Here is a 13,390-nt window from a genome sequence, read left to right as displayed (position 1 = left end):
TCAACAATGTTCGCTTGGCGTCTCTCAAATATGAACTCAATTGAACTAAATGTACGTGCAATCTCAAATATATCTTCAAAAATTACACCCAACCAGTTTGACAAAGCATAACCTCTTTTAATTAAATTTAGTAACGCAAATAGAATCGTTAATAATTCTGCGTGCAAAGCAAACATTGTAGAACCAATTGGCCCTCCACCAGATATTGAAACAAGACTGTCATTATCCCGAACTAGCCATGGGACATTTTAACAAAAAACGAAGCATCACAATTAAGTTTGTAATAGCCTGATTCAGGGGGCCTCCAATGATTGTTTGACGAAACAAAATCAACTCTTGCATCCTACCCTGCTGCAGCACCGATTTGCTATTCCTGGGCGACTAAAAAATTGGCAAAACCACCCGAACACAAACCCAAGGCACCCTGCTCCATATTAATTTCCACCATACATTTGCACCCATTAACCCGCATACCACTAATACCTTGTAATACATTTGCTGATTTCACTCCACCAACATTTACAAATTTTGCATCCTCCAATTGCTTCAGAATAACTAATGCTGCTATCATCGTTTTTAACGCAACCTGTACTAAAACTTGAATAATCCAGACCCTCATCATTCCTCCAACAACCTATTTCTTTGCATAAATGAAAACACATTTAACAATTCCTTTACCCTTTCCACCGATTTAATTTCTCCAATGCGAATTTTGCCATGAATAACCTGATTACTTTTATATCAGATATAATGAATTAAACCATAAAACACAGCAAACTCTAACACCAGATATAATGAATTAAACCATAAAACACAGCAAACTCCAACAATGAAAGCAAATTCGCTATAACACCAAACCAATCTAGACAATTTAGACCTTCAATCTTATACATATGATATAATAGATTTGTCTGTTTCCATAATGATCTTGTTCCTAGACAATCTTTGAACAAATGAATTAAAGTTTCAACATGATAACCACAGAATCAGCATTGACCAAACACATTGATTCCTTTTTTCTGAAGATTATCAAAACAAGGCAATACATTCTTAACAGTATTCCATGCGGTGCGAATAAATTTTGATGGAGCATTTACCTTCCATAGAAAGTTCCAAAATGCATTAGCACCCAAAGAAGAAGCTACCATTGAAGAAGAAATGCGCAAAGCTCCAATAGCTACTTTATATCCTGATTTCATAAGATACTCACCATTTTTTGAAAAAGACCAGAATAAAGTGTCGATAATATTTCTTCTGCTTTATGGAAATTTCAAAATAGCAACAATAACATCTGTAGAGAAGCAGTAATTGACCAAATCCTTTTTTCGAAAAAATTCATCAAAATCAATCAAACAAGAAACCCATTGTGTAGGAGTCTCATTCAGTAAAAAAAGTGGACGATTACAGGGAATGTCAGGTATCCATCGTGATTGTGACAAATTAATAGTTCGTCCCTCCCCAATCCTCCAACAGCTACCATCGACGACAACAACCTGTCTACCATTTAAAAGACTTCGCCATAAACCCACAGTAGACTCCATTATCCCACACTTCGAAAATGCTTATGCTTAAAAACCTGAGAACATAGTGGATTAGGAAATTCAACTATCCTCCAAATCTACTTTGCAAGTAAAGCCAGATTAAAAGCAAAAATATTTCGAAACCCCAAACCAACATCTTCCTTAGATAAACACAGCTTTTCCAACTGATCTTATGAATTCTTTTTTACCTAGAATTATAATTCTACCAGAATCTAGCCATAATTTGTAGTAACTCATCACAGAAAGACTTTGGAAGCAAAAAGCAACTCATCATATATTGAGGGATAGTGGATTAGGATATTCAACTATCCTCCAAATCTGCTTTGCAAGTAAAGCCAGATTAAAAGCAAAAATATTTCGAAACCCCAAACCAACATCTTCCTTAGATAAACACAGCTTTTCCAACTGATCTTATGAATTCTTTTTTGCCTAGAATTATAATTCCACCAGAATCTAGCCATAATTTGTAGTAACTCATCACAAAAAGACTTTGGAAGCAAAAAGCAACTCATCATATATTGAGGGACCGCTTGTGCCACTGCTTTAATCAATACTTCTTTACCCCCACGAGATAAACACTTTTCTTGCCAACCACATATTCTCTTTTGTAATCTCTCCTTAAGGAAGTTAAACGCTACCTTTTTTTTTATCTCTCAATAATTGATGGTAAACCCTGATATTTCTCAAAAGACTCCACCTCTTTTACCTCTAACAATCCTGCACACCTTATTCGACTATCAACACCCGCCCCTCTACTGAAAGAGAGAGCATTTTTGTCATAATTTATCAGTTGCCCAGAAGCCTTTTCATACACACTCAAAAGCTCCCGAACCACAGAACACTTAGTAGAAGTTGCACGGAAAACCATGCAAAGCTCTGTGGCTTACAAATTTCCTAATCATCTTATAGGCCCAGAATTGCTAACCCGAATACCATGCAAAGCTCTGTGGCTTTTAAATTTCCTAATCAATGCTGATGGCCCTTGATGCGAACGCACGAGGAATAGTGCCTCGAAAACCCGACAACTAGATTTGAACCCAAGGAAAGCCAACGAATCAAGGTCGGACAGAAAAGAACCCTTACAAAACTAAGTTGTAAAGACCTGATCTCAATCTCTAACAGTTAAAGATTTAATCCCGAACTGTTCAAAGTAGTGCCTTAAAGAACACGGGAGAAATCACTCACAAACTCTTTTTTTTATTTAATCAAAAGGTGCCTTTTACAAATGAAAGGGCTCACCCTTAAATACATAAAACACAAATAAACCATGACTAGAATTTCCCCTTATGTACCTTAAACAATAACAATAGTACAAGGATAATTAGGGAATTAACTTAGTCAACCATAAAAATAAAATACTACATAAATGTTTCTAGATAATGAAAAACCAAGTCAATTAATATGGAATTGATAAGGTTCACATTGTGTTGAAATTGTCATTTTAACCATTGAAATAATTAAATCAATTCATATTGAATTGATTTTATTTTACCAATAAATCCAAATGGTTGCAATTCATATGGTGATTTTTGAATCAATTTCACCGCTTGTTTCCTTTAGTCCATGTTCGGTTTCTTTGATGTGTCCACTTTCCGAGTAATCCGAGAGGTACGACAAAGTTAGAGCTTCCTGAATTTCATTTGTGTCATTTTGCTCCGACATATCTAACATTTGCACCACATATGTTTAAAGCTCCTCTTCGAACTTCTTTGCGCGTGCTCGAGTAACAGGTCCATCCGGTAAATGTATTCGCTCTATGTGAGAATCCAGATTTTTAGTCTGGGTTATATCATTCCCTCCCTCCTCACGAGGATTCGACCTCGAATCGGAATCTTCATCATAAAAAGATAAATCAGAAACATTAAAAGTAGCAGATAGATTATACTCACCAAGTAAATCAATTTTGTAGGCGTTGTCATTAACACGCTCCAAAACTCGAAAAGGACCATCGCCTCGGGGTTGAAGCTTATTTTTACGAAGGCATGGAAATCTCTCTTTTCGAAAATGCACCCCCACCAAATCATCAGGTGCAAATATAACTTGTTTACGATGTTGGTTTACTTTAGAAGCAACCCGTCTATTTTTTTCTTCTTCAATGTGCTTGCGAACCTTCTCATGAATGGATTGCACCAATTTTGCCTTTTTAGCGCCATCTGTACTAGACTTGGCATCCACAGGTAAAGGTAGTAAATCCATAGGAGTAAGAGGGTTAAGACCATAAACAACTTCAAATGGCGAAAACAAAGTAGAGGAGTGAATACTGCGATTATATGCAAATTCTACCATAGGTAAACACTCTTCCCAATTCTTAAGATTTTTCCCAACCACAGTACGCAAAATCTGACCACGAGTTCGATTAACGACCTTGGTTTGTCCATCCGTATGAGGATTACAAGTAGTAGAATATAAAAGCTTAGTACCCAATCGACTCCACAAAACACGCCAAAAATGACTCAAAACTTTAGCATCTCGGTCGGATACTATAGTTTTTGGGACTCCATGCAACTTAACGACCACTCGAAAGAAAAGTTCATCAACATTAGTAGCATCATCTGTTTTATTGCATGCAATGAAATGTGCCATTTTGCTAAACCTATCAACCACAACAAAAATGGAATCACGACCTTTCTTTATCTTAGGTAACCCAACAATAAAGTCCATAGAAATATCTACCCAGGGTTCCATAGGCACGGGTAACGGGGTATAGAGACCTTAGGACAAAACCTTAGACTTAGCCTTTTTACAAGCGATGCACCAAGAACAAAGTCTTTTGACATCCCTACGCATCTTTGGCCAAAAGAAATGTTCATGCAAAATATCTAAAGTCTTACGTGTTGAAACACCTTTCCACAAGATTTTGATTTGACAAAATCATTTTCCATGATTAAGAGACAATTAAATTTAAGTGCTTTGATTTAATTGTACTAATCCGTTTGTTCAATATTGAGTACAAATGCAAAAAGAAATAAAGATTAAGACAAGATAAAGTCAGTATGAGAACACAACACAAGCTGAGTGAAGAGCAACTCAGCATAAGAGAAGATAAGTCATCTTCAGAAAAACGGCTTCAGAATAAAGATGAACAAAGAAGCTGAGTAAAAGCGAAGCTCGGCACAAAATAAATCTGCTCAAAGGAATGGATTCTACAGAACGAAGCTAACCATGAAAGCTGAGTAGAAAAAGAGCTCAGTATGAAACTTGGTGAAAATCGAAGACAGTGATTATCGAAGTGAAGCTGAGTAATCTTCAGGACAACATGAATGATCCGTTAGCTAAAAGACAAATTCGACAACTGTCTACACCAATAATAGTAGCTTTGAATTACGCAAAAGCCAAATTCCAAGATGCATGGGTCAACTGTTCTATGCTACAAGACAAACTGCTGCAAGAAGACAAAGTCTATAGGAAAAAGACAAATCTGACGTCTGAAGAATTCAGAAGACAGGATTGGCCTGCACATCTGAAGCTGACCAGAAGTTTGTCTCCCCAAAAGAGCCGTTTTGGACTCAACGGACAAATCAAATTCAAATGATTTGTTCCTCACATTTCAACTATAAAAGGGACAAGGATATCATTTGGAAGATTGCCGATTTACAGAAAATTACAAGTGAGAAAGATACAAATTCAAAGCACTCAAAACAAAAGAGAAAGCTTACACCAATCTTATATTCTTTGTGTAAATGCTAGATTGATTGTTTGTAATCATCTAAAGTGTTCTTTATCTTAAAAGGAACAAATGTGTGATCAATTGTAATATTGAGAGTGTGCGTGCTGAGTACTTGGTATTTAATACTTAGTGGTAGAGAAATCTAAGTGCTGGGTTGTAGCATTTAGTAGGAGTTGAGTAGACGAATAGAGGAAGGTACTCTTGCATATTCAACTGCCTGTAATCGGTTTGTGCTCTACCCTTAAAGAGCTCAGTATTGGATTCTGAAAGCTCGGAGGATTCTGGGGACTGGACGTAGGCAGAGAGGCCGAACCAGGATAAGTGATATTGAGTAATTTCTAACTCTCTTAAATATATATATATGTGCTTGTGTTGCTTGTAATATTTACTCAGCATATAAACTGTTAGAAGCTGACACTAAGTAAACTGGAGTGCTGAGTTGGAAGCTGACCACACAAGTGTCAATTGCCAACTCTCAAGTAAAACAGTCATAGTCAGCATCTGACTAAAGCTGTCTTACATTAAGTTCAGCCAAGCTGACCAAAGCTGAGTTAATAAACTCACCAAAATAATTAAGTCAGCAAGATTAATTAGCGAAAAAGTTATATTAGTTCCTAACTCCCCCCTTTGGAACTAATCATATGGGACCAACAAGTGGTATCAGAGCCTAAGCTCACTACTCAAAGATATAACTATCTTGAGCGGATCCCAATAAATGGCTGAGAACAGCACTCGTTTCCTTCCCGGGAACCAAACAACACAGATACTCCCTGAGGGATTATCTATTAGTCGGCCTCCCCTATTCTTTGGATCTAACTATACATTCTGGAAGAATAGGATGAAGAACTTTATTCAAGCCACAAACATGAGTGCATGGCTTGCAGTAGTTCAAGGCCCATATGTGCCATATAAAACTGTTAACAATGAGAAAGTTATTAAGAGTGAAACTGAGTGGTCAGAAGATGACCTTAGAAAACTTCAAAATAATGCTTCGGCTATCAATATGCTTCACTGTGCTTTAGATGCTGTAGAATACAATAAAATATCAGGTTGTGAGTCAGCACAGGAGATATGGAAAAAGCTCGAGGTGACCTATGAAGGCACTAGAAAAGTCAAGGAGTCAAAGGTGAACCAACACATGAGGTTGTATGAGCTGTTCGAAATGAACGACAACGAGGAAATCTCCGGAATGAATGCTAGATTCACTAATATTATAAATGAGCTAAAAAGACTCGGAAAGAACTTCACTGAAGAAGAGCAAGTGAAGAAAATCTTGAGAAGCTTACCCAAGAGCTGGCAAGCTAAGAAAACTGCAGTAGAAGAAGCTCAGGACCTGACTACATACAAGTATGACGAGCTAATTGGATCTCTGCTAACTCATGAGATCTCAATGCAAAACTTTGAAGATAAAGAGAAAGAAAAGTCAGAAGACAAGAAACAAAAATCACTTGTCATGAAAGCTGACTCGACCGAAGCTGACTCATCAGATGATGAGGAGATGGCCATGTTTACACGAAAAATGAAGAAGCTGTTTAGGAAGAATGAAAAGAACAGCAGAAGGCCATTCAGAAAAAATGACATGTACAAAGCTGAGTCCAGTGACAAATACAAGAAGGACAACTCTAAGCCTGTCACATGTTTTGAGTGCCACCAAACTGGGCACATCAAGTCAAGCTGCCCAAACCTCAAGAGAGACAAGAAGGGAAACAAGAAAGCAATGGTAGCAACATGGAGTGACAGTGATGAGTCAACATCATCCGAAGCTGATGCAAATGAAACGGCAAACATATGCTTCATGGCCGATGATGCTGATCACTCTCAATCTGAGCAAGCTGACCTCTCTAATGAGACTGACCAGGCGGTACACAACAATGAGGTAACATCCTTACTTTTGCTTAGAAATGAGATGGTAAACGCCCTGAGTGATTTATATGCACTAACTAAAAAGTGCAATAAGAAAGTAAAGGCACTCAACAGGCGATGTGATGAGATTGAAGAGGTCAAGCTGAGTGACCTCTGATATCTTCTCTAAGACAACTCAACTTTGCATAGCAACATGAAAATTATGCAAAAGTTTGTCTCGGAGGTCCAATCAGATTCAAAGAAACTGAAAAAGGATGTCACTACCTTACAAAGCCAAATAAGAGGCTCAAATAAAAATAAACCCCATGCTGAGTACTCAAGTACTAGTCTGCATAAACAGTTCACACAGTGTGACTGTTGCGGGAAAAAGGGACACACAAGAGAAGTGTGTTGGTACAATAAGCGGACTGTCCAATGTGACTTCTGCGGAAAGAAAGGACATACCACAAAGGTATGTTGGCATGCGCATCATAATAATGCTGACCACCCTCAAAGGGTAATTCATTGTGACTTCTGTGGTAAAAGTGGCCACACTATCAAAGTATGCCATCACAAATTAAAATACGACGTTGCACCTGTTTATGCTAACAAACGAGGACCCAAAAAGAATTGGGTACCTAAAGATGAATAGTCTAAAATGCAGGTGAGCCTGAGATGCGTGGAGAAATCAAAACTGTGGTAGCAGCGCATGCTCGAGGCACATGACTGGTGATGAAACTCAGTTCATCACATTAGAGCTTAAACGAGGTGGAAGTGTAAGCTTTGGAGACAATAAGAAGGGTAAGATAGTCGGCTCAGGTACTATCGGAGGTAACCCAACTATTGAGTCAGTCTCCTTAGTTAAAGGTCTCAAATACAATCTGCTAAGTGTAGCTCAGCTTTGCAAGAGCGGCAGAAAGGTTGTATTTGATGATACTAAGTGTCAAATACTCGAGGGAAAAACAAACGAATTTATTTTAACTTCCCATCGTGTAGACAATGTATACATGTTGAGTCTAGAAAAACAGTTTTCTAAAAATATATGCTTAGTGTCTAAAGAGGATAACTCCTGGCTATGGCATAGAAGACTTGGTCATGTAAGCATGGACCTTCTTGCCAAATTAGCTAGAAAGCAACTAGTTGAGGGATTGTCCAAACTTAAATTTGAAAAAGATCAATTGTGTAATGCTTGTCAGCAAGGCAAACAAACTAAAAAGTCATTTCAAAGCAAAAATATTGTCTCAACCAAGAGACCATTGGAATTACTACACTTGGATCTTTTCGGACCTATCCAGCCACTCAGCTTGGGAGGTAAGAAATTTTCCTTGGTCATTGTAGACGATTTCTCCCGGTACACTTGGATCATCTTGCTGAGTAGCAAGGATGAAACATTTGAGATGTTCACCACATTGATTAAAAAGCTTGAAAATGACAAAGACCTAAGAGTAGCTCATATTAGAAGTGACAATGGTGGAGAATTCAAAAACCAACAGTTTGATGAATTCTGTGAAACCAGTGGCATTGACCATAATTTCTCTGCTCCTAGAACGCCTCAACAAAATGGGGTTGTTGAAAGGAAGAACAGAACAATTGTCGAAATAGCTAGGACAATGCTGAGTGAAAATAGGCTTCCAAAGTATTTATGGGGTGAAGCTGTCCACACAGCATGCTACATTCTAAATAGGGCTTTAGTTAGACCTATTCTTAAGAAAACCCCATATGAACTTTGGAAAGGACGAAAGCCCAACATTGGTTACTTTCGTGCTTTTGGGTGTAAATGTTTTATACTCAATACAAAAGATAATCTTGCAAAGTTTGATGCCAAAGCTGACAAAGCGATCTTTTTAGGGTACTCAACTAACAGCAAAACATATAGGGTATATAATAAAAGAACTCAGGTTGTAGAAGAATCTGTCCATGTTGAGTTCGATGAAGCTGACCCTGCAGGAAAGTCAACTCAGCTCTTTGACGATGAACCAAGCTCAGCTTCCCCTGATCAAAATGGAGCCTCTGAGTCATCAATACAAGGGCTGACCAAAGGTAAGAAAGAGAATGAAATAACCTTTGCTAACCAATCTATTCCTGCAGAGATTGTAGAAACACCTGTTCCAAACAACTCGACATTACCCAAAGAAATAAAAATTCCAAGAGGACATTCGGAGAAGTCCATTCTTGATGCTGCTGACAACAAGCTGATGACAAGAGATCAACTTAGAAAGTATCTCAGCAATGTTGCCTTCGTCTCAGTGCATGAGCCAAAGAATTTTGCTGATGCTGAGCACGATGAATATTGGATCAACGCTATGCAAGAAGAGTTTGATCAATTCACAAGAAATGAGGTATGGGATTTAGTACCTAAACCTAGGAATCAAAAGACCATAGGAACTAAGTGGGTCTTTAGAAATAAATTAGATGAGCAAGGCAACGTAGTCAGAAATAAAGCCCGACTTGTAGCCCAAGGCTATAGTCAGCAAGAGGGCATTGACTACGGTGAAACCTTTGCACCTGTTGCCAGGTTAGAAGCTATACGAATACTGTGTGCCTATGCTAGTTTTATGAACTTTAAATTATACAAAATGGATGTTAAGAGTGCATTTCTTAATGGCTTTATAAATGAAGAGGTATATGTTAGTCAGCCTCCAGGATTTGAAGATCCAAAATTTCCAAACCACGTCTATAAACTCAAAAAGGCCCTATATGGCCTAAAGCAAGCTCCAAGAGCTTGGTATGAGAGGTTGACCAACTTCCTGCTGACCAGGAATTATGTCAGAGGCAAAGCTGACACAACCTTGTTCATTAAGAAAAAGGGTAAAAATACCCTACTTGCACAAATTTACGTAGATGACATAATTTTTGGTGCTACTGACGATTCTATGTGTAAAGAGTTTAACAAACAGATGCAAACTGAGTTCGAAATGTCTATGATGGGCGAACTCAACTTCTTCCTTGGACTTCAAATCAAGCAAAGTAAGAATGACATCTTCATAAGTCAGTCTAAGTACGCCAAGGAAATGTTAAAGAAGTTTGATATGGAAGAATGTAAGCCCATATCAACCCCAATGGGTACTGACACGGTCCTTTGTGCTGACGAGAAAGGTAAGCCTGTAGACAGCAGGTTATATCGAGGTATGATAGGCTCTCTACTTTATCTTACTGCCAGTAGACCTGATATTCAGTACTCAGTAGGTTATTACGCAAGATATCAAGCTGACCCCAGGGAATCTCATTTAATAGCTGTAAAAAGAATTTTCAGATATTTGCAGAGCTCAGTTAATGCAGGTTTATGGTATCCAAATACAAGTGACTTCACACTGATTGGATATACTGATGCTGACTATGGACGAGATAAGCTAGAACGAAAAAGCACTTCAGGAGGATGTCAATTCCTAGGAAGCTGTCTGGTTTCGTGGTTCAGTAAAAAGCAGTCATCAGTATCCTTGTCTACAACTGAAGCTGAGTACGTTGCTGCTGGAAGCTGTGTGGCTCAAGTCCTATGGATTAAGCAACAGCTTGAGGATTATGGTGTCAAAACAGAAACAATAGAGGTCAAATGTGACAACAAGAGTGCCATTGACTTATCTAAGAATCCAATCCAACACAGCAGGATGAAGCATGTCAGCATAAGACACCACTTCATCAGAGATCATGTACTCAAGGGGGAGATCAAGCTGACCTACGTATCAACAAATGAACAGCTTGCAGATATCTTTACAAAGCCATTGGCTCGTGAGCAATTTAACATACTAAGGGAAGCTATCGGTATGTCTAATCCTCTTCAATAAATTCTATGTGCTAAACTGAATGTTGAGTGATTGCCATGCTGAGTGATTTGTGATAATTTAGTAACTGTTGCATGCTGAGTTAAGAATGACATGAAATCACCCTAAGCTGAGTAGACATACATGCTGAGTGATTTTCCTAAGCTGAGTTACTAAGTCCACAAACAAACAATCCTACGTAAAACTGACTGCTCAGAATCACAAACGTTTGATCTTCTTAAATGCTGAGTAAAACCCATTTAAAACATTAAATGCTAGCCGCGCATTAATAAGCCACCTAGGATAACGTAAGCAATAATGAGAAAACCCATGCGCCGAACGTGTCATAAATGACAGAATCTCTGTCGGTTGATAATCTCGAGGTTAAACGGCTAGTTCAATGAATATGATCATTTAGCATCTCTATAAATAGTGAAAGTTTTCCCACTTATCACTCTTTACATATGAAATCTTTGGCATTCGAATTCATCTCTCTAAATCCCAGAAAATCCTCAAAGAATACATAGTAATGGCAAAATCCCAAAATCCTTCCGGTGGCGGTAACAACGACGACCACGCCGATGAAAACCCTAAGTCTCCTCCTCAACAAGGTCAGCATGACCTAACTCCAAACAGAAACCTCAAAACTAACCTAGCAACCTCTTCAAAGAAGAAGAAGGATAAGCAGCCGAATGAGAAATTCTTCATCAAAGTGTACCCAAGTGTAAAGAATAATGAGGTTCTCAGATGTAGGTGGTTCTCCCCAAGCTTCATAACACATGAGCAACCGTTTTGTGAATGGATTGCGAAAAACGGATGGGCTGGACTTTTTTCGCTTCCTGGAAAAACCTACCCGAGGTTAGTACGTGAATTCTACTCCAACCTCTGTGTTGATGGAAGTGATGCTGACCATCTTGTCACTCACGTTAAAGGTAAGAAGCTCACCATTACCCCTTCCTATCTCGCAACCTTGCTCAACCTTCCAAACACCGGAAAGGAATTCAGGACCACCAAAGAAAAACTTGACCACACAGTCACTTTCTGTAAACCTGCGGGACATAAAGGGGAAATACCCAGCACGTGCATGGGGCAAAACCAAAAGATGGCGCACTATATACTAACCAACTTCATCTTCCCAAAGTTCAACGCAGCATCATCCGCTTCAAACTTCGAGCAGTGCTTCATCTGGCACATGCTGACCTACAGCCCCCTCAACATGCCCGTATTTCTGGTAGGAGCACTCCAACAGAGTACTATCAAGCTCAGGCTGGGTTCTCTTATTTCCCGAATTCTTGAAGACCACCAAATCGACGTGACAACTGAAATAAAAACGGTGGGAACTGAAATTACAGCTGCGTTATTGTTTGGGTTAGTATACAACCAACCTATCAAACCCAAAAAGGGCAAAGGGGTCGTCGAGGCAGCTTAGGGGGAAGCTGAGGGAGAAGCTGAGGAGGAGGCTCAGGAGGAAGGGGATGCTGAGCTACCTCAGGACGAGGATATCGTTGTAGTCGAAGATGCTGTCCAAACCAAGCAAGAAAAGAAATGCAAGGCAATCCAAACCAACTCAAAGGATGTCGATGCTGTCCCCAAGAAAATTCGGGTTGTATCTAAGGGGAAGAAAATTGATGCTGACCAAGGTAGGTCAGCAGAGAAAAGAAAGAGGCAAGATGAGCCTGGGGAGCTAGAAAGTGTGGAAACCCCTCTGAAGAAGAAAAAGAAAACTGCTGAGCTGAGTCCAATTGAAGCTGTTCCTCTTGGTTTTACTGTTCCTGATGATGCTCACTTCATCAAAAGCCAAGAGATTGACCTTGAGCAAACTCCTGCTGATCAAGAAGAAAAAGAAGAACAAAGTGACAATGAAGATCATCATAATACTGACGAGGATATTGAGCAATATCAAGAAACTCATACTGAGCAAGAACAAACTGGCGATATTGAACAAGTTGAAAGTCCAGCCGTACAGGATGAGACAGGTGATGCTGAGCTCCCAGAGCAAGAAATAGTCAGGGAAGGGCTTAACACTGATCTTAGAATTGAATCATCACTTGATTCCATTCCTGCTGACTCACCTCCTCCAAAGGCAAGAAAGTTAAGAAGACTTAAGAAGAAGGCCTACAAAACTCCAGCTATTGACCTCTTGGATGACTCGCCTCCAATGGATGAAATCACAGACCTTACCACTACTCACTTTAAGTTCTTCTCATCCCATCCTGAGCCTTCCATACAGGAAAACCAAGCCTCTGTTACTCATACCGAGCAACACGCCAAGACTCCAGAAAATCCAAACTAAGCCGAGCAAGAACTCGAGGTCCTAGCTGATCCAGAAAACAAGCAAGCTAAGGAAAATCCTGCTCAACCTGAAGTGCCTCCTCCTGCATCAACTCAAGTTCATGTTGAGCAGGTAACTATCTCTGCAGATCCACCAACTACTTCCCATCCTATCTTGCAGAACATTGAGCAGTCAGCTCCTGCTGCTCATCCACATCCCAGTCCAGTTGCTGACCATACTGGCACTTCTACTCAAGGACAACACCAAACATCTCAATCTGGTGCTACTAGAATTCCGGCCACTGAGGTAC

Source organism: Euphorbia lathyris, chromosome 1, assembly GCF_963576675.1.
Source record: "Euphorbia lathyris chromosome 1, ddEupLath1.1, whole genome shotgun sequence".
In the NCBI taxonomy this organism is placed as follows: Eukaryota; Viridiplantae; Streptophyta; class Magnoliopsida; order Malpighiales; family Euphorbiaceae; genus Euphorbia; species Euphorbia lathyris.
Note: the sequence above shows the minus strand (reverse complement) of the source record.